The 20,294-nt window shown below is 48.3% G+C and overlaps 1 pseudogene; it reads left to right on the plus strand.

Moving 5' to 3' along the window:
• Positions 1-1,787: 1,787 nt before the first annotated feature.
• LOC123056067 (cytochrome P450 76C2-like) lies at positions 1,788-18,384 on the plus strand (annotated as a pseudogene).
• The last annotated feature ends 1,910 nt before the right edge of the window (positions 18,385-20,294 follow it).

Genomic DNA, 20,294 nt, shown 5'->3' on the forward strand with positions numbered 1-20,294 from the left:
GTTGTACCATCGTATGACTCAATGTTCACGGGTTTAAATCCTTCTGGGAATTCGTGATCCATCACTTCATTAGTGAAGCATAGGGGGTGTGCGACGCCTCTGTGCCGGGCTATGTCATGACGCAGTTCATACGAGTCTTGTCTGCTGTATTCGGCCCGACCAGATTTGCTTTTAGTGTATCCGGTGTGACGATCGCCGTCACGCGTTGGGGCGCACCCCCGTGATCCGTAGATCGATCTTGTATGTCCTGCTTTGTTTTCCAATACGTCTCGAAGGTCCTGCTTGTTGCCCCGGGCCTCGGTGTTTTTGTTTGACTGGCGACGGGGTGCGGGCTGGACTTCGGGCTGATATGCCGCTCTGTCTCGGCCACGAGGTGGCCGATCAGCCGGTGCTTGGGTTGCTTATCGGAGGGATTATCCTCCGTTGCCTTATCGCCCTTGCCTTCTTTGGGGGTGTCCACCATGTATATATCATATGATGAGGTGGCCGTCCAGCGCCCTGTGGGCGGTGGTTCCTGTTCGTCTCCTGCATCGTCGTCCATACCGTCGATGTCTTCGGAGCCGAAATCGAGCATGTCGGTTAAGTCGTCGACAGTGGCTATTAAGTGGGTGGTGGGTGGGGAACGAATTTCTTCGTCGTCCGCTTCCCACTCAAGCCGGGCATAGTTCGGCCAAGGGTCTCCTGACAAGGAGAGAGACCTCAATGAATTTAGCACGTTGCCCAGGGGCGAGTGCTGAAAGATATCCGCAGAGGAAAACTCCATGATCGGTGCCCAATCAGATTCGATAGGCACGGACGCAAGCGGTTCGGAGCCCGTGGCCGGGGGCGAATCCAAGTGTCCGACAACACATGTCTCATAGGAGGTGAAGTTAGCATTCGGCTCTATCGCCGCTGAGTGCGCGGCCTCCATGGCGGGGTCTATCCACCCGTCCTCGGAAGGCACGATCTACTCCGGATTGAGGGCCGGAGTAGACGCAGGTGTGATCTCCCGAACACTGTCCGACGGCAGAGCTAAGTCGTGCTCGTCGTGACTGTGCGGCGCACCTGACATGGGCTCGAATCCGTCGAAGATCAAGTCTCCGTGGATGTCGGCAGTATAGTTCAAGCTTCCGAACCTGACCTGATGGCCAGGGGCGTAGCTTTCGATCTGCTCCAGATGGCCAAGGAAGTTGGCCCGCAGTACGAAGCCGCCGAATACGAAGATCTGTCCGGGGAGAAAAGCCTCACCCTGGATTGCATCGTTGCCGATGATCGAAGGAGCCATCAAGCCTCTATCGCGATAGCACAGTGGAACTCAATGAAAGCACCAATGTCGGTGTCAAAACCGGCGGATCTCGGGTAGGGGGTCCCGTACTGTGCGTCTAGGGTGGATGGTAACAGGAGGCGGGGGACACAATGTTTACCCAGGTTCGGGCCCTCTCGATGGAGGTAATACCCTACTTCCTGCTTGATTGATCTTGATGATATGAGTATTACAAGAGTTGATCTACCACGATATCGTAGAGGCTAAACCCTAGAAGCTAGCCTATGATTATGATTGTTGTTGTCCTATGGACTAAACCCTCCGGTTTATATAGACACCGGAGGGGGCTAGGGTTACACAGAGTCTGTTACAAGGGAGGAGATCTACATATCCGAATTGCCAAGCTTGCCTTCCACTCAAAGAAGAGTCCCACCCAGACACGGGATGAAGTATTCAATCTTGTATCTTCATAGTCCAACAGTCCGGCCAAAGTACATAGTCCAGCTGTCCGAGGACCCATTAATCCAGGACTCCCTCAGCCGCCATGGTGCAGATGCGCGCCATCACAGAGGAGACGGCGGGAGGAAGGTGAAGCCGAGCAGGGGAGGGATGGAGAAGGCAGATCGAGAGAGGGGGAGAAGCGGGAGGGTGGCGGCGCTAGTCAGGGAGCAGCGAGAGAGGGGGAGCAGCGAGCATAACTTGCTCGGATGAAGGCGGAACACAAACAGTTTGCAGCGCTCGGTGTCTCACGAATCTGCCAGCAGCATAGGTCCTTCTCAAACGGGCTTGTCTTGCCCAACCGGACATTGACGCACACTTTGAGAGCAATTTCATCTCTCAACTTGCACCGTCCGCCGACAGGGGATAACGGCGGCGCCTGTGTCGGTGAAGGCGGTAGGTCGTTGGCACATGTGTTATTTGAGGCCAGAGCTAGGACGATTGCGATGAGAAGTAGGGCACAAGAGGATTTTATGGCTTTGGTGTTGGTGGTCGCCATTGTCGCTGATCCTTGCTTGTTGTGTGGGTGAGCGGATGGATGCTTTTGCATGTGGAGACTTGGAATGTATTTATAGGATGCATGTGAAATTGTTAGGCAAGGCGATTAGTACTCCCGCACGTAGAGACTACGACCCATCATGGCTCACGCCAAAGAATAGTATATTTTAGGCAGTTCATCGAATGTGGTATCGGACTAATTTAGTTCTTTTTGAAGTCTTAATTAATACAAGAGTACAATAAGAAATTATGCTATAGATGAAATGGCTACTAATGGCGCACCAGACATGTGGTGCGCCACTACTATATAGCAGTGGCGCACCATGTGCTGGTGCGCCATTAGTGTGAAAGACACTAATGGCGCACCAGACACACGGTGCGCCACTAGTAACAATTTTTTTTCCAAACATACTAATGGCGCACCAGGGCACAGTGCGTCATTACTAGTTCTAACTAGTAATGGCGCACCAGCCTCATAGTGCGCCACTACTATATATTTTTTTTTGCAAAACTACTAATGGCGCACCAGTGTATAGTGCGCCATTACTAGTTTAAACTAGTAATGGCGCACTGTGCCCTGGTGCGCCATTAGTGTATTTTTTTTGCAAAACTACTAATGGCGCACCACCAGCAGGTGCGCCATTAGTAACCAGGGTTACTAATGGCGCATTTGTAGGTGGTGCGCCATTAGTAACCTGGGGCCAGCTAGATATTTTGGACAGCCACACCTACCCACTCACTTTCCCCACTCCATTCTCTCCACCTCCTCCTCCAAGCTTGTCTCGGCTGCCTCCTCCTCCTCACCTTATTTGCACCATAAATTCATCCAAATTAAGTGGTTAAATTACCTTTTTTTGATAGGTAAGTAAGGGGGAAGCTATCTTTATGTTGTTCTCCCTCCAACAACGTGCACATGCACTTTTTATGGCCTAGCTAGATCTATGTATGTTTGTGGTGTTGCATATGTTTGTGGTGTTGCATATATGTTTGTGTTTGCAGGTACCGGTATTTGAAATGCGATAGTTGCCAATATTTTGCCGGAATGTTGATTCATTTCCGTTTCGGCGAGAATTTTGGCACTATGCATTCTTTTTGGTCCTATTTTTAGGGAAAGTCATGCCAAATTTTTTCTTGGTTCTAAAATATCGTTTTGCTCTACCCCGCAGGCGACCATGGTCCGCACGATGACCGAAGGCATCGTGAATAGGTTTTTGAGCTCCGCGAAGGCCGAGATGCTTGAAAAGAACGAGATGGAGATAAGATGTCCGTGTCGAAGATGCAAGCTGAAGAGCCTTATTGCGGACCCGGATTCCGGGCAGGTGCGGGACCACCTGCTCTTGCGTGGTTTCATGGATGGCTATCGGTGGCAAGGTGATGAAGATGACTATGAAGTCGTCCATGGGGGCCGGGCAAGAAATGAGGAAGGGCAGCAAGACAACCACCGCGGCTCGGGCGGGCGAGAAGACGAAGAATCTCCAGGACATGATCACGACGGTGATGCTGTACACAGTCATCATGTAGAAGATGCCGGACATGATGATGAGGAAGATGCGGGAGCAGACGAAGGGCATGATCATGAAGATGAAGATGCCGGCGGAGCAGACGACGATGGACCATCGATGGGCTGGGTGCAGGACCCTCATATTCAAGAGCTGCTTCTCAAGCAGACGGATAACGCAAGAGCTGCCGCCCGAGAGAAAGCCAAGCTGGATCAACTGGAGATAGACGCGGTTACTCCATTGTATGAAGGATGCAGGCCCGAGGATACCCGCCTGAAAGTAACGCTCATGGCTCTGGAGATGAAGGTAAAACACAAAATGACCGACGCATGCTTCGACGAGAACATGTCATTCTGGCACGAACGTCTTCCCAAGGGGAACAAGTGCCCGACCAGTTTCGAGGAGGCGAAGAAAATCGTGTGTCCTCTGGATTTACCGCACGTGAAATACCATGTGTGCATGAACAATTGCATCATTTATCGGGACGAGCACGCGGAGTCTACCATATGTCCGGTGTGCGGCGTCACTCGATACAAGAAGAGGAAGAAAGCTCCTCGAAAAGTGGTGTGGTACTTTCCGATCACTCCTCGTCTGCAGCGGTATTTCGCGGACCCTAAGGTAGCAAAGCTCCTGCGTTGGCACGCGGATAGGGAGGAGAAGAAGCGAGAAGATGACGCAAATGATCCGGAGATAAATAAAAAAGACAAGATGCTGAGTCACCCTAAGGATGGGAGCCAGTGGCAAGCGTTGAACTTCGAACACCCAGAATTTGGGAAGGATCCAAGGAACATCGTGCTGGGCGCGAGCACCGATGGAGTCAATCCGTTTGGCAGCCAGAGAAGCACACATAGCACCTGGCCTGTGTTTGTGTGGATGTACAACCTTCCCCCCTGGTTGTGCATGAAGAGGAAGTACATTCACATGAGTATGCTAATTGAAGGGCCGAAACAACCAGGGAACGACATCAATCTGTATCTGGGGCTGCTGAAAGAGGAGCTAGACATGCTGTGGAAAACGCCAGCCAATACGTGGGACGCCGCAGAGAAAGAATATTTCCCTATGAGAGCCGCACTGCTCACGACGGTGCACGACTATCTCGGTTACGGATATCTCGCGGGGCAGGTGGTCCACGGATTTTCTGGATGCGTCAGGTGCATGGATGACACAACGTATCGCCAGCTAGATAGAGATCCCGGGTCTTCGAAAACCGTGTTCATGGGACATCGAAGGTGGCTTCGCGACGATGACCCGTGGAGGAAACGCAAGGATCTGTTCGATGGTGAAACCGAACCCCGAAGACGCCCGCGTACGAGGAGCGGCGAGGAAATAGACGAGCTGTTGAAAAATTGGAAAGATTGCCCACTGCCGGAAAGAAGCAAAAGGCGCCAGAGCCGGGAAAGAAGCGAAAGGCGCCAGAGCCGCTGCTGAAGGTATGGAAAACGAGGTCTGTTTTCTGGGACTTGCCGTACTGGAAGATCCACCGTGTGCCTCACAGCCTTGATGTCATGCATATCACGAAGAACGTGTGCGAGAGTCTGCTTGGTACCCTGCTCAACATGCCAGAGAGGACCAAAGATGGGCCGAAAGCAAGGGCAGACTTGAAATCAATGGGCATCAGGGAGGAGCTTCACGCTAATGATGATGATGATGAGGCGAAGCAGGACACGGAAAGTCGTCGCAAAGGCAAAAAGGCCAAGAAGACCGGAAATGACTTCCCTCCCGCGTGCTTCACTCTAAGTCAGGAGGAGATCGATCAGTTTTTCACCTGCCTCGTAGGAGTAAAACTTCCTTACGGTTACGCGGGGAAGATAAGCAGATACCTAGACTCAGCGAAGCAGAAGTTCAGCGGGATGAAGTCTCACGACTGTCACGTGCTGATGACGCAGATACTTCCAGTTGCAATCCGTGGGATCATGGACGCGCACGTCCGTGAAATGCTATTTGGCCTATGCAACTTTTTCGACGTCATCTCTCGGAAGTCGGTTGGCGTGAGGCAACTCAGAAGGCTACAGGAAGAGATCGTGGTGATACTATGCGAGCTTGAGATGTACTTCCCGCCCGCATTCTTCGACGTTATGGTGCATCTGCTGGTCCATATCGTGGAGGATATCATCCAACTCGGGCCGACGTTCCTGCACAGCATGATGCCGTTCGAAAGGATGAATGGTGTCATCAAAGGATACGTTCGCAACATGTCACGTCCAGAGGGAAGCATAGCCAGGGGCTTTCTGACCGAAGAGTGCATCTCCTACTGCACGAATTATCTAGGCATCGAGAACCCCGTTGGTCTGCCCGTCAACAGGCACCTCGGCAGGCTCGCTGGATGGGGTCACCGTGAGGGTCGCCGCGAAATGCATGTCGACTTCGAGGGTCGACTCGCCGACTTTGAAAGAGCAAACCTAGTCGCGCTACAACACATAGACGTGGTCGATCCTTGGGTGGTAGAGCACAAAACCTTTATTGAGAAGACGTACAATGACCGAGGCCAACAGAGGACGGACGGAGATATAATCAAAGAGCACAACTCATGTTTCACGCGTTGGTTCAAGCAGAAGCTTCTGTCGTACCCTTTACATGAGGATTCTTCCGCGGAAGAACAACTCATATTCGCCTTGTCACAGGGCGCCGAGCACAACCTGATGACGTATGAGGCGTACGATATCAACGGCTACACATTCTACACCGAGGACAAGGACATGAAGAGCGATGGTTATCAGAACTCCGGGGTAACGATGGAATCCTACACCGGTAACGACAAGGACAGATACTACGGAAGGATCGAGGAGATCTGGGAGCTGAGCTACGCTGGAGAGAAGGTCCCGATGTTCCGTGTCAGATGGGCCAAGAGCGTCATAAAAGAAGACCGGTATTTCACCACCATGGTTATACCCGAAGCCAAATCCAAGACCGCAGGCGCGAACGTCACCGCGAAAAATGAGCCATGGGTACTGGCTTCCCAAGTGGACCAATGCTTCTTCATTACCGACCCGTCAAAGCCCAGTCGTGTTGTCGTGAGGAGAGGCAAAAGGAAGATCATCGGAAAGGATGGAGTCGCCAATGAGCAAGACTTCGACAAGTACGGCGACCCGAAGATGGAACATGACGACGACGATCAAGTATCAGCATACACCACAAGAAGAAGCAGGACCACCCTACCTAAAGGACGTCCGTTCAAGAGAAGAACTCCATTTACGAAAAATAAGGGCAAGAAGATTGTGAACAGATAGCTAGCTAAGATCGATTGTATTTAAATTGTAGCCTTCATTTCTCGATTGTATTTCATGGGCACTTTCTGAACTCATGAATATTTTTAAATTTCATGGACACTCGATCTCGATCCCCCTCCATCTTGATCGCTATCCCACCTCGCCAGATCCGGTCCCCCTCGCCGCCGAGCACCCCCCGCACCCTCTACCCCGCTCCACCGGCCGCCGCCGCCGACCCCCCGCACCCTCCCCCGCTCCACCGCCGCCGACGACCCACCGCATCCTCCCCTGCTCCACCGCCGCCGACGACCCACCGCACCCTCCCGGCCCGCTCCACCGCCGCCGACGACCCCCCGCACCCTCCCCCGAACCCTCCCCGGCCCGCTCCACCGTCACAAATGAATGCAACTAAAATTGCAAAAAAAAAATTTGATTATATTTTCAAATAACAAATTTGATGATTTTTTCAAATAATAAATTTGATGATATTTTTTCATATTCATAAATATTTTCAAATAAAAAATTTGATGATATTTTTAAAAAATTATTACTGTTTTTATAAAAAATTATTACTGTTTCATATTCATATTCATTTTCTAAAAATTATTAGATGCAACAAAAAATAATTAAAAAATTTACTTATGGCGCACCTCTAGCTGGTGCGCCATTGCTATAAAAAAAGATTACTAATGGCGCACCGATCGTGGGTGCGCCATTGCTATCTAAAAAAACATTCTAATGCGCACCGCTTCGGGGTGCGCCATTAGTAAGTTCCCCCCTAGCTAATTCCTCTCTCTCCCTCGCCAGTTCCCCTTCGTCCCTCTCCCTCGCCAGTCCACCCGCGCGCGCACCACCGTCCGCTCCCAATCCGCGCCCCCGCCGCCTCCCTCTCCCCATCCTTCCCTTCCTCCCCTCCGACCCCACCCCACTCTCGCCGGAGCAGCGCCGCAGGGCCGACACCAACCTCTCCCTCGCCCGCGCGTGCCGCAACCTCCGCCTCGCCGAGTCCGGAGCTGCTCGTGGAGGAGACGTGGCTGGAGGCGCTCTCCGGGGAGCTGCTCAAGCCCTACGCGCTCAACCTCTGCCGCTTCGTCGCCCTCGAGCGCCTGCACGCCAAGGTGCCCGTCTACCCGCTGCCCCACCTCATCTTCCACGCGCTCCACACCAGGAAATTCGCCGCCATCCTGCAGCAAACGCAGCCTGCAAATGCCCCGCTGGTATAGGCAATTAAAATCCTTGCTGTTTTCATGCTGTTCTTAGCTCTGTACTTTCCAGTTGTGCAAATTTTAGGACTTGTTGGGTGAATTTTAGGCATATGTGTTGTAATTCAGATGTTTACAAATTTAGTGCCACACTGAGATTTTGATCCACCATCACCAAGTTCAGTAAATCTTAACTCTTAATGTCAGATTGTTAATTCTGAAACTGTAATTTCTGGAGTACATGTGGAGTAGTAGGATCTGAAGATTTTGTGTATCTAGATGTCGTTGCTGGAGTACACCATCTACCAAAGTCACTGCAATCAAGAGTACACAAAGTCTAGATATGCACCCTGTTCCTGTTAATTCTGAAACACACCCTGTTAGTTGCTACTCCATCTAACAGTGCTGCCACCATGTTCCTGTCCTGTTAATCAAGAGTGCTACTCCATCTAACTGTCATGAGGGATTATGGTGAATTTGCAATGCAATGCCAGTACTACACCTGACGATTTGCAATGCCAGTGTGAATTTGCAGTGCAAAAAAATTGCCAGGTCTGCACAATTGTTGTTCTAGTTACTTTCGAAACAAGGAGAGCTTTAATGTTGACTAGCATGCTGATAAATTATGAGAAATTAAAGTTTCTCAGATATGCCAGCAAGAAAATTCCTGTTGTTAAATTCACTGAAAATTCAGTTAATTTGGCTTTACTGAAAACCTTACTGAAACTAAATTCAGTTAGCTGGGTCATCTTCCACTTGAGAGGCTGGAATGATATCAGTGGCAATTATTTCCTATGATATGATGCAGCAGTAGTAGTAGTATATTGTGCTTAGGGCATGAATCATATGCAGCAGTAGTAGTAGTATTTTGTGATGAGGTTGGAGATTATGACCCCCAAACTAAATCTCCTAGGACCACAAATCATACCATCTCATCCATATAAGAAGCTTGAACAGCACCTTAACAATGAGGCACTACTAATTGGGCTGCTGTTTCCTCCCCAAAAGAAGGCATCTGTGTGTTGCTTCTCAACCCTGGTGCCTTGCAGGTGAGATCACCTGCTTTACAGCTTTCTCTTGCTGCATAGGAAAGGTATTTTGCAGTGCTCAAGCAAAGTGAGGATAGTTTTTGCACAACAGCTGAATGTAACTGAATTTTTGAACACATGAATTGTAGATAGTTTCAGTTAACTAAGATTGGCAGAATATCTTGTTTCAAATATAGCCTATGCATGTCTTGTTTTCTGGTTATGGATATTGTATAGTACTGCATATCTTGTTTTTTTGTAATATAATGCTTACCAAAGGTTTCAATATTTTGCTGTTACCATTGTTCTTTGAGCATAATTCTTTTTCATTTCCTACTATCCTTATTCTAATTCTCTTAAATTGCTATGTTGTGTGTAATAGAATTAGATCTTGGATCTGCTAGTGGACTTTGGGAGTTTGTTAGCCAGCTTGGTGACTCCAGATTTTTTCTGTGATCTGTGGCTGGCATCTAGACAGCACACACATACATACAGAGGCACATTGTGAATCACAGACAGCAGAGCACACGCACATGACACATGTATCATGTATCAGTAGAGTAATTTGTACAGTCACACCAACTGTTTGTAAAATTGCAGTATTGAAGATGTGTATTTTCCATTTTGAAGCTGGAAATAAACTGCCAAAACTGAAAGAAATTGGAGTGTTGAAGATATGCTAGTGCTGAATTTTAGTAGTAGACTAAAATAAATTTTAGAATGACTGAATGTATGCAGCCTGCAGTAGTGTAGCTGTACCAAAATCACATCTGCCCTAATGTATGCAGTCATGTTTTTATGCCATTCTGACTTGTCCACTGGGACTTCTCTCCTGTGATGTCTGTTTTGTTTCTGCAAAAACCCATTCAGTAGTGTGGGACTGTGGATCATTAGCAAGGAAACCGTGCTTTAGTTCAGACTTCAGAGATATTTGCCTTTGCTTCAATAGGTAGTTTGCTCACAGTCTAAGTTGAGCTGATTTTGTTGGGTGACCTATTAGATCTGGAATGGAAGCTCACATAAGTTGAGCTGCTTTTTGTCCATATGAAAGCAGAGGACCATATGGTCTGTGGCCTTTTCATCCATATGAAAGTAGAGGCACATTGTGGTGCTAGTTTGCTGGGTTTTGTCTCCGACCATCGTGTCGTGATGATTTTGCAGGTACCCCGAGAGGCCCTTGAGTTTGCCGGAATGTCGATTAACTTCCGTTCCGGCAAATTCGGGTACTCCATATGTCCTATTTTCAGCAAAGGTCATGCTGAAATTTTCCGTGAATTTTAGCATGACTTTGCTAAAAATAGGACATATGGGGTACTTGCGACTAATGCATGGGCCGGGGTATCTTAGTACTTAATTAAGTAGGATCAATTGCCCCTTTATTCTTGCTGCATTAAACCATAGGTGGCAATAGAGCCAAGTGATTAGGCCCAAATGATGAAAGCTTAGGCTTTTAGGGTGCCTTGGCGTCGACAAACCCTAAATGATAAAAGCTTAGCTTTTAGGATGCCTCTCGGTGTCGACAAACCCTAAATGATGAGACCATGATCTTGTTCCTTGACAATAACCAACTTTTTGACCAAACTTTTTTCCTATTTAGAGCGAAACATGGCCCACAACGATGAGGCCGGCGGTTCGGGCGGCAAGCAATTCTGGGAGCTGTCCCAGGAGCTGGAGGAAGAACCTCACCGCTATGAGGACGCCGCGGAAGACACCGATCCTGACTACACAACCCCTAGTGGCGTCGGGGATGACACCACTGATGGTGCCGCCGAGGATGCCACCACTGATGATGGCAGCGCACGCACAGATGGCAGCCAACCGAAGAGGCAACGGAAGGACCGGCGCCCGAGCGTGCTCGGCACCGTCAAGGAGGAATTTACTGAAGTGAACTCCGACGGGCATCCAACGGCGCCCAAACAAGTAGTCAAGGGGTACTCGGTTCAGCTCGGGTGCATTCTCCGGAGCACCGTCTCGATCAACACCGAGAACCTAAGGCATAAGGACCGAGGGAATTTGCGCAGCCTCCTCTTCACGAAGCTGCACGAACGATACAAGTTCCCCGCTGAGTTTGCAAACACACGCCTCTCAGGGAATAAAGTGAACAGTGCCGCCCTCACGAGGATGAGCACGGCCCTGTCTACATGGAGAAGCACGGTGAAGGCAATGATTGAAAAAGGTGATAGTTATGAGAAGATCAAGGCGAAATATCCTTTGATGAGCGAAGATGACTACAAGGAGTTCAAGATCAAGTGCGAGAGCAGCGCAACCTCCGAATCAAGTCAGTGGGGGAAAGAAATGCGGCAGTTGAACTTAGGGGTCCACCAACTCGGTCCCGGCGGTTACAGAGTGGCGGAGCCTATATGGGACAAGGAGGACGCGGAGCGTGCCGAGCAAGGCCTACCGCCCCGCTTCGAGAAATTCCGTGACAAGCAGACCAGGAACTTTGTCAGGGCCCGGTACAAGGAGGACCCGGTAACAAAGGAGCTTACCACGGATCCGAAGACCAGGGCGCTTGAGCTTGTTCTGGTAAGGAATACACCCCCGCGTAATTAGCTCCATATGGTTGCATTCTAATTAATGAAGCCAAATTTCTAAATGGTTCACATTCCTTCCGCAGGAGGCTGAAAGCAGTAGCGCGGGGTCGTCTCAGAGCTCCCCTTTCGATACCCCTTTAAATAGGGCGTTGAACGTAATGAAAAACAAGGATAAGCTCAGTAAGCCGTCGTCAGCTGGTCGTGTGGCCGGCAAAGGCTTGTCCAAAAAATGGTCGTCATTTTATACCGCTGGCGGGCAAAAGGAAAGACCAGCTCGGAAAGCCAGTCGCGCGAGGTTCAAGAAATCAAGGCACAAGTGGCGCGGATTCCGGAGATTGTCCAAGAGCATGTGCAACAACAACTGGGAACGACGCTCACCGCCATTGTGCCTACCTTGATTCAGGGGCTGACGACGTGGATTGCGGGCGGCCAACAGGGGCCTCCCCCGGTTCCCAGCTTCACGGCCAGCAACTCGCACAACGCGCAGGCGGCGCCATTGGTGTCTCCGGCGGAGGCGGTATTCGTGTCTCCGGCGCCGGCACGGGCATTGGAGCTTAATGCACCCGGGTGTACGCCGGCCGGCACCTCGCCAGCAAGCGGCCCCTCCGTCAGTTGCACGCCCGCCGTTGGCGGTGCCTCGACATTAGCCGAGCTCGACGGCATCACGGTAACTAAGCCTCTCGGCCGATGACTTCATCTCCTTGCCTTTGACTGGGCATCCCTGACGCCCTACATGTTTTCGCAGGGCGCCGCCGACGTTCCTTGCACTCTCCTGCACTTCGTGGGCGGCGAGTTGGTCGATGTCGCCAAGGGCAGAATCGTTCAACCGGGCAACCGCGTGTTCCACGGTAATCCGATGCCACCCACCTTGTATAGGGTTGAACTGGTTCGGGTGCTGCCAGGCTGCGACGAGTTGTTACCTCCGATTCGACCCGCTGGGGCCGACGAAGATGATGTGATGACCCTCAGCGCCTGCGTAAGCTGGCCCCTGCTTTGGCCGAAGAGCCAGATTCGTTTGGGGGCGGGGGACACCACCCCACAGACAAGACCGCCAGTCGTGCCAGCGCCAAGCCATGGCAAGAACGCCGCAACGCTACCGGACATGCCGGACATCCCTATGGCACAGGATCCGGACATGCATATGGCACAGGATCCGGACGACGACGACAACGACGACGGTACATTTTCCAACGTCGATAAGTACTTTGCCGAACATGGGTACGGTGACGAGTTCTGCGGGCCTCCTTCTCAAGAACCCAACCCTGAAAAAGACGACCGCGATCTAGCTGGTACGGCGGAGAAACCCAATTGCAACAGGCGTCGTCTGGCGTTCAGTTCTCAGGAGACGCCTCCAGCTGCCGCCTTCACCGAGCCTCAGATAGCTGAGGTGCGAAATATTATCAGCCCCAACACGCTCAAGAAGGCGGTCTGTGAGCAGAACTCGATCCCATTACAGCAGATCAGGAAGAAGGGACGGAAACGAAAGACTAACAAGGGCGCCAGTGCGAGCCAGCCGGCACCGAGTACGATCCGTGCTCAGGACGGGCCACCTTCACCTAAGGATATCTCGAGGAGGGTGCATGTGGCGGGTAGGGCGATGCTACCGACAAATATGCTCAATGCTGCAACCGGTGCTATGCGGAGTCTGCATGACAGTGTTCTTTCTTTGGAGAAGCGGCGTCTCAGAGAGAATGATGTGGCATACCCGGTTTTCGTGGCCAAGGTGCCAGAGGGCAAGGGCTTTGTGGATAGCGCCGTCGGGGGTACGATCGTCCTGCGGTTTGATGACATCTTTGCTATGTTTAACCTTCATCCGCTGCACTACACCTTCGTTCGGCTGTTTTCGCTGAGTATGGAGATGCGGATCATTAGAGACAAGACCCCGGACATTGTGATAGTCGACCCCTTCTACATGCGTGCCAAGATCTTGGGCAGCGCTGGGGACCGGCAAGTCGCGAGTTCACACCTCGAAGGCGTCATTCTGGCAAACCCAGATAAGGATAACTTCCTCGTGCCTTACTTTCCCGAGTAAGTCATCCCCTAACCGCCCCGTAACATATGATTTCTTAGATTTCGATCGTTCTTTTTTTTCTAACATTCCGTGTTCTGTGCAGTGACACACATTGCACACTCATCCTCTTAAGCCCGAAATATTCCATGGCCACGTATTTCGACCCGGACCGTGACTCCAAGATAGACTACACAAATATCAAGAAAGTTCTTGATGATGCTCTCCCCGGCTACGCCGCATCTGGAGGCACCTTTAAGAGGCCAGCTCGTAGGTACGGCAGGCACGTGTTCACCCACAATACGACGTTCCCCTGCGTCAAGCAGCCGCCTGGCGGTCAGAAGGATGCCTACTACGCCCTCCATCACATGCGGGCGATCGTACGGGACCATAATCACCTTCTGCTACCAAATAATCTCAAAGATTGGGCCGCAAGCTTGGCGGCAATCCAGGACGCGGACATCCGACAAGAATTCTTTCGCATCCAGTCGGAGTTTGCAGAAATCATCCATCAAGATGTCCTTCGTACCTCGGGGCAGTTCTACCTCAAATATCAACCGTCCAACAGTGAGATAGACACAACGCTACAAATGCAGGCTGACAACGCCCGCGACTTCATGACCATCACGACAGACGGCGGCTTCATCCACGCTCCGGTCCCATGAGTCGAGTCGAAAGTAGTGATGCTATGTGTAGTTCTGAAACATCGATTAGCTCATGTTGTAATTAAACTTTAATGAACTTGTATGTCTCTTTGGTTTGGACAGTCGTTCAACTTAGATGTAATCGATGCTATTTATTAGTAGGACCATGAATCGTGCTATTAATGTCTTGCTTTTCTCTTCCGATCCTTTTGTTGCATACTTATATATTGCTTATGTATTGTCTGTTGTTTGGCTAGTGCATAGAGATGCCGTCGTATGTTGTGTACAAGGGTAAGGTTCCCGGAGTCTACGACGACTGGGAGGAGTGTCGGGGACAGGTTCACCGTTTCAGTGGTAACAGTTACAAAGGGTACACCACTAGGGCGGAGGCGGAATCTAGATACGCGCGCTATCTAGCGGGAGAGAGGAGGGAGCGTTGGAGGAACCGGATGAAGACCAGTTTCATCGCGATGATGCTCATCGTGATGAACGCAGCTCTCTTCTATGTGATGGTAGTTTAGATGATCGATATCGACTTGTAATGTGAAGACAAACTCGCTACTCGCAGTCTCGAGACTTGTAATGTTCTATCTTTGTTCGGTCTTTTAAATTCGGAGACTAATATGATGAATTGTATTCGGAGACTAATCTTCTATTGTATTCGATGAATCTGCTGTTGCTGTGTGGTGCTGTCTATATTATGTCCAATAATATATTTTGTAATCTGTGCAAATATCAAAAATAATCCCTAATATACATACTAATGGCGCATCACCCCAACGTGCGTCATTAGTATGCCAAAGGATACTAATGGCGCATCACCCCGCAGTACGCCATTAGTATGGCAAAGCACATGGGTATATATGGCCCCTGGGAGGCCATACTAATGGCGCACCTGCTCCTATACTAATGGCGCACTCCGTGGTGCGCCATTAGTATTTAATACTAGTGGCGTGGTACTAGTGGCGCACCAGTAGTGCACCATTAGTAGGCAAAACTGGTGCGCCACTAGTAGGCCTTTACCTAGTAGTGTACCACGCGTGTCCACAACCAAGATCAAACTGTTTGATATCCTCAGAAGCTAAAATGAGGACCCATTATTAAATATTTGAGCGGGGTATGAGCATGTAAATATTGAGCCATAAATACATTTTAATAAATTCCACAAGTGTATAGTAGCCTTTCACTAAACGTTGCCTTATCTTCTTGAAGGATGAATATATATTCTTTCTCTCCATGATTTTGAAAACCCTTGCACTTGGTCAGCAGAATTCCATCACACGTCAAGTCCAGCACATGCGCATAGGCAATTAAAATGGTGATCCTTGAAAGTGTCACTTGTAGTTAAGGAATCCTACATGAATGACATTCATCTTAGATCATGTGACGACTTGCAAAACCTACACGTTGATAGTGAAAAGTGTCCTTGGGAGCCCGAGCCAAAAAATGAGTGAATTTGGCTACCCGAATTTAACTGTTTATTGGTGTAGTCGTACTCAATGCTTACCACACGAAGTCGCTCTTATGCATGAGAACTTTTACAAACCGTATAATCCCATTATGTCCATTTTTATCAATGCACGCCAAAGAATATCCTAGATTGCACCGGAGTAAAAAAATCTTCTATTCATACAGAGAATTAGTAAACTCTATATATATGATCTTATTTAGGGTGTCCCTCACATATAGTGCGACGACTAAAATTGTAGTTTTTTAGTTTCAACATCTTGTGTATTTTTTGCTTATTTTATCTCGCACTTCATTTTGTACGAAATGTAATGACGTTGAATTCGGCACCGCCTGAGATCCCAATATTCAATTGTAGAAATACATCTCCTGCTATTCGAGTAAATGAATGTTAATTTCGTTCTCCTCAAAACACTAGAAAATCTCTTTTAAGTGTGCACCGTCTTGTTTGCCGTGTATCCCAAATGCTGAGTGAAATTAGTCTGTCAGTATTATTTTGCCCTGCCATTTTTAGGGTGGCCTTTAAGCCTAGAATTGACCCTATTTTTGCATACTTACCATTTCCATCAACTAAATTTATCGACCCCATCCTCGTCTAATAAATGTATTAATATATAGAAAACTAACTACTTAGCGACAACATCACTCTGGCTTGTTGAGTGCTGAAATGAGGATAAAGGCGACTTGGTGTCCGAGGATCATAAACTTTGACGTGCTCCCCATTCTTTAGTTAATTATGGATTATTAATTTCATCAATTATTTCATGTAATATTTTAGATGGAGAGGCTCGGATTGTTGTCTCCTGTTTTGGAAAAATAGTAAGTGTTGGCGGTGGTCATTCGACAGAGTTACGTTGGATCTTGCACCTAGGTCTGACACCGTTGGCACACTCCATTGGATGCTAGGCGTCTGGCACGATGTGATGGATTGTCACCGTCAGGGGATTCATTTTTACGTGAGGTTCCTTCTATAGACAATGGTTCAAGTTTGTCACATTGTTGTTGAGGAATCTAGAATTCAGATATGATCATCTCTCTCGTAGTGAAATAAACAGAGCATGGCCAAGCACATGCAATCCTAGCTTTGGTGATACCACAAACTTTTCTTCGTACCTTTTAGCATGTTAAACCTCCATATGAGGCAGTTTTCTAAGACCACCAGCACCACAGGTGTTTTGTCATCAAATGGCGTATTGTCCTATCACATTGATTTTGTTTTGCCACGACCTCCTCGAATGTCCAAACATCATGATCTTTTGCACACACATCACACATTCGAGCATCTTCCATGCCAAAAAAATTAGATGATATTACTGTTCACACACAGGTGCATATACACCTGCGCACCGAATCAAATATTGGTATGGGTTTTTGTGGCACACATAGTTATGTACTACTATCCACTCTACTGATGCTATAGCAACCACTAACAATGAGAACATCAAAAGTAACATTTGGATACACATGTTTATTTGCTAAAATTCAAATAGAATAGTCAAACATAAAATTTTAGAGGAATCATGGCAGGTTACTCATGTGTTACAAAGAGCACCAGTGGGATTTTCCTCTGCAAGAATTGAATCATCTAAAACTTAAATTCCAATGTTCTTCCTTTGTTTAAAATTAACCTTGTGATATTTTATCGCATTTCGAACAATTCCACCATAACCCTCTGTATCGCTGCACTTAATCCAACGTGTGAAAAATGGGAAATTGAGTCAGGAACAATGGCCTCTACTATTCTGCAATGAAAAGAATATCAAATCTTATGTCGCAAATCAACGAGTTGTTCGTATATAGCTCATCCAAACAGTACCGCTGTGCGTAGTTCAAAGAAAATTTGAGTTCTTCTATAGCAAATAATCAATTATACTTTATGTGGTGCTTGTTTAGTGTATCTAAATAGCTATATTTACTAGACTATAAACATGACATTATATTGTTCACGTTAGGATTTGTTCTCTGCTGGTAGTGACACAAGCTCTAGCACAGTGGAATGGGCAGTGAAAGAGCTGCTCGAAAACCCACATCAATGTCCAGCGCTTGCAACGAGCTTGCAGAAGTTATTGGCTTCAAAAGAAACATTGAAGAAGATGATATTGTTCGGTTGCCCTATCTCCAAGCTGTCATAAAAGATACTTTTCGACTTCATCCTCCCGGGCCACTCTTGTTGCCACGCAAACCTGAGAGGACAGTGGAAATAGCAGGTTACACAATACCTAAAGATTCACGTGTGTTCATAAATGTATGGGCGATAGGTCGAGATAAAGATGTATGGTCTGAGCCTGAGAAGTTTATGCCAGAGAGGTTCTTGGGTTCAACAATTGACTTTAGGGGTGCTGATTTTGAGCTCCTACCATTTGGTGCTGGACGTCGGATCTGCCCTGGAATGCCATTGGCTATTAGAACGGTGCAGTTGATCCTCGCTTCGTTGTTAAATCAGTTTAAATGGAGTCTCCCTATTGAGCTTGAACGGGATGGAATTGATATGGAAGAAAAGTTTGGCCCATCACTAACGAAGGTCGTGCCTCTTTGTATTGTACCAACACCGGTTTGAATTCATAAAAAAAATGTGTCCCTAGTAAGATTGCTTTAGATGTTTTCAATATGTAATAATTGAAATGTATCACCCATGGAATTTATGCCATTATTTATGTGATAATTAAATAATTATTCTTGAAAACTTGACTTTCTCGCACTGCGTAAGATGAATGATATGTTTTTTTTTCTTTTTGTGGGGAGATATGTTGTGTTACTATGATGTTGATCATACAAAGATATTCATACATGCCATCCTATACATCAAAATTAACTTTTGAGGTTTGTGTAACTCCATGTTGCAAAAAATTCAATGTGTCAATGAAAAAATACAACACTTCATTCACATGCGATACTAGTAGTACCAGATTTCGATGAGATAGTATTGAGAGCCTTAAAAAGAAGAAAAATGATTAGATTAATTTGGCAATGTCACCTTTACACCTTAAGTATTATGTTGGAACAATAGTGATTGTTCTCGCAAAAAAGGAAATAAGGTATGTATATTTTCAGATAGGAATATCTACACCATTCAAAGATTCTAAAATTTCATTGTTCATAATTCGACACCATGAGAAGTATCCTCTCCAACGTTCGGTAATACTTACATCCAAAATATTTCACATTAAAATCCTCTACACATTCCAAAGTTCATAAATTTAATATGGATGGGGCAGTTGCCAGGAACGGTAATAGGTTTAATATGGATGGGGCAGTTGCCAGGAACGGTAATAGGTGTGTTATTGCAGTTGTATGCCAGGATGAGAATGGTGTCTACCTAGGATCATTTGCTGTGAATTCGAATTATACGGATGATTGTCCAGCACCTTTCAATCCTCGCAGCAATCACTTAGGGTAGCGAAGGAGAACCACACTAGTCTAAGTGATTGCTAAAACACAAATGAATGACCATCCATGCAAATAATGCCACAGGCAGTTCTGCAATTGAACTGGCTGAAATTCTAAAGGAAAATCCTGCTCCGAGAACCAACCGAGTCAAGTGTGTTAGAGCATCTACAGCTGGGTGCCCCAAACCCCACATCATATGCCCGGGCGGACAACCCAGTCACTGACCGGCCAAAAAACGATCCAAACGGGCAGCTCAAACCGGCCTCAAACACCCAGGTTGACCGGTACCCCTCGTATCCAGCCCAAATTGGGATTGATATGGGGAGGCCCGGGCGTGACCAGCCGCGTCCGCCGCGTCGGACCCGATCCACGCTGACCCACCCGACCCAATATATAATCGTCCCCATCTGTTCCCTGCACCAAACCCTAGCCACTCCACTCTGTTGGGGAACATAGTATTTCAAAAAAATTCCTACGATCACGCAAGATCTATCTAGGAGAAGCATAGCAACGAGTGGGGAGAGTGTGTCCACGTACCCTCATAGACCAAAAGCGGAAGCGTCAAGTAACGCGGTTGATGTAGTCGAACGTCTTCGCAATCCAACCGATCTAGTACCGAACGCACGGCACCTCCGCGATCTGCACACGTTCAGCTCGGTGACGTCCCTCAAACTCTAGATCCAGCTGAGGCCGAGGGAGAGTTCCGTCAGCACGACGGCGTGGTGACGGTGATGATAAAGTTACCGGCGCAGGGCTTCGCCTAAGCACTATGACGATATGACTGAGGTGTAAAACTGTGCAGGGGGGCACCGCACACGGCTGAAGATCAACTTGTGTGTCTATGGGGTGCCCCCTCCCATGTATATAAAGGAGGAAGGGAGGAGGAGGCCGGCCAAGAGGAGGTGCGCCCAAGGGGGGCGTCCTACTCCAAGTAGGATTCCCCCCCCCCCTTTCCTACTTCCACAAGGAGAAGGGGGAAAGAGGAGGAGGAGAGAAAGGAAAGGGGGGCCGCCCCCAACCCCTAGTCTAATTCGGTTTGGGTTTGGGGGGGGGCGCCTCCCTGGCTGCTGCCTCCTCTCT

The sequence above is a fragment of the Triticum aestivum genome, chromosome 2D (assembly GCF_018294505.1).
Source record: "Triticum aestivum cultivar Chinese Spring chromosome 2D, IWGSC CS RefSeq v2.1, whole genome shotgun sequence".
Lineage (NCBI taxonomy): Eukaryota > Viridiplantae > Streptophyta > Magnoliopsida > Poales > Poaceae > Triticum > Triticum aestivum.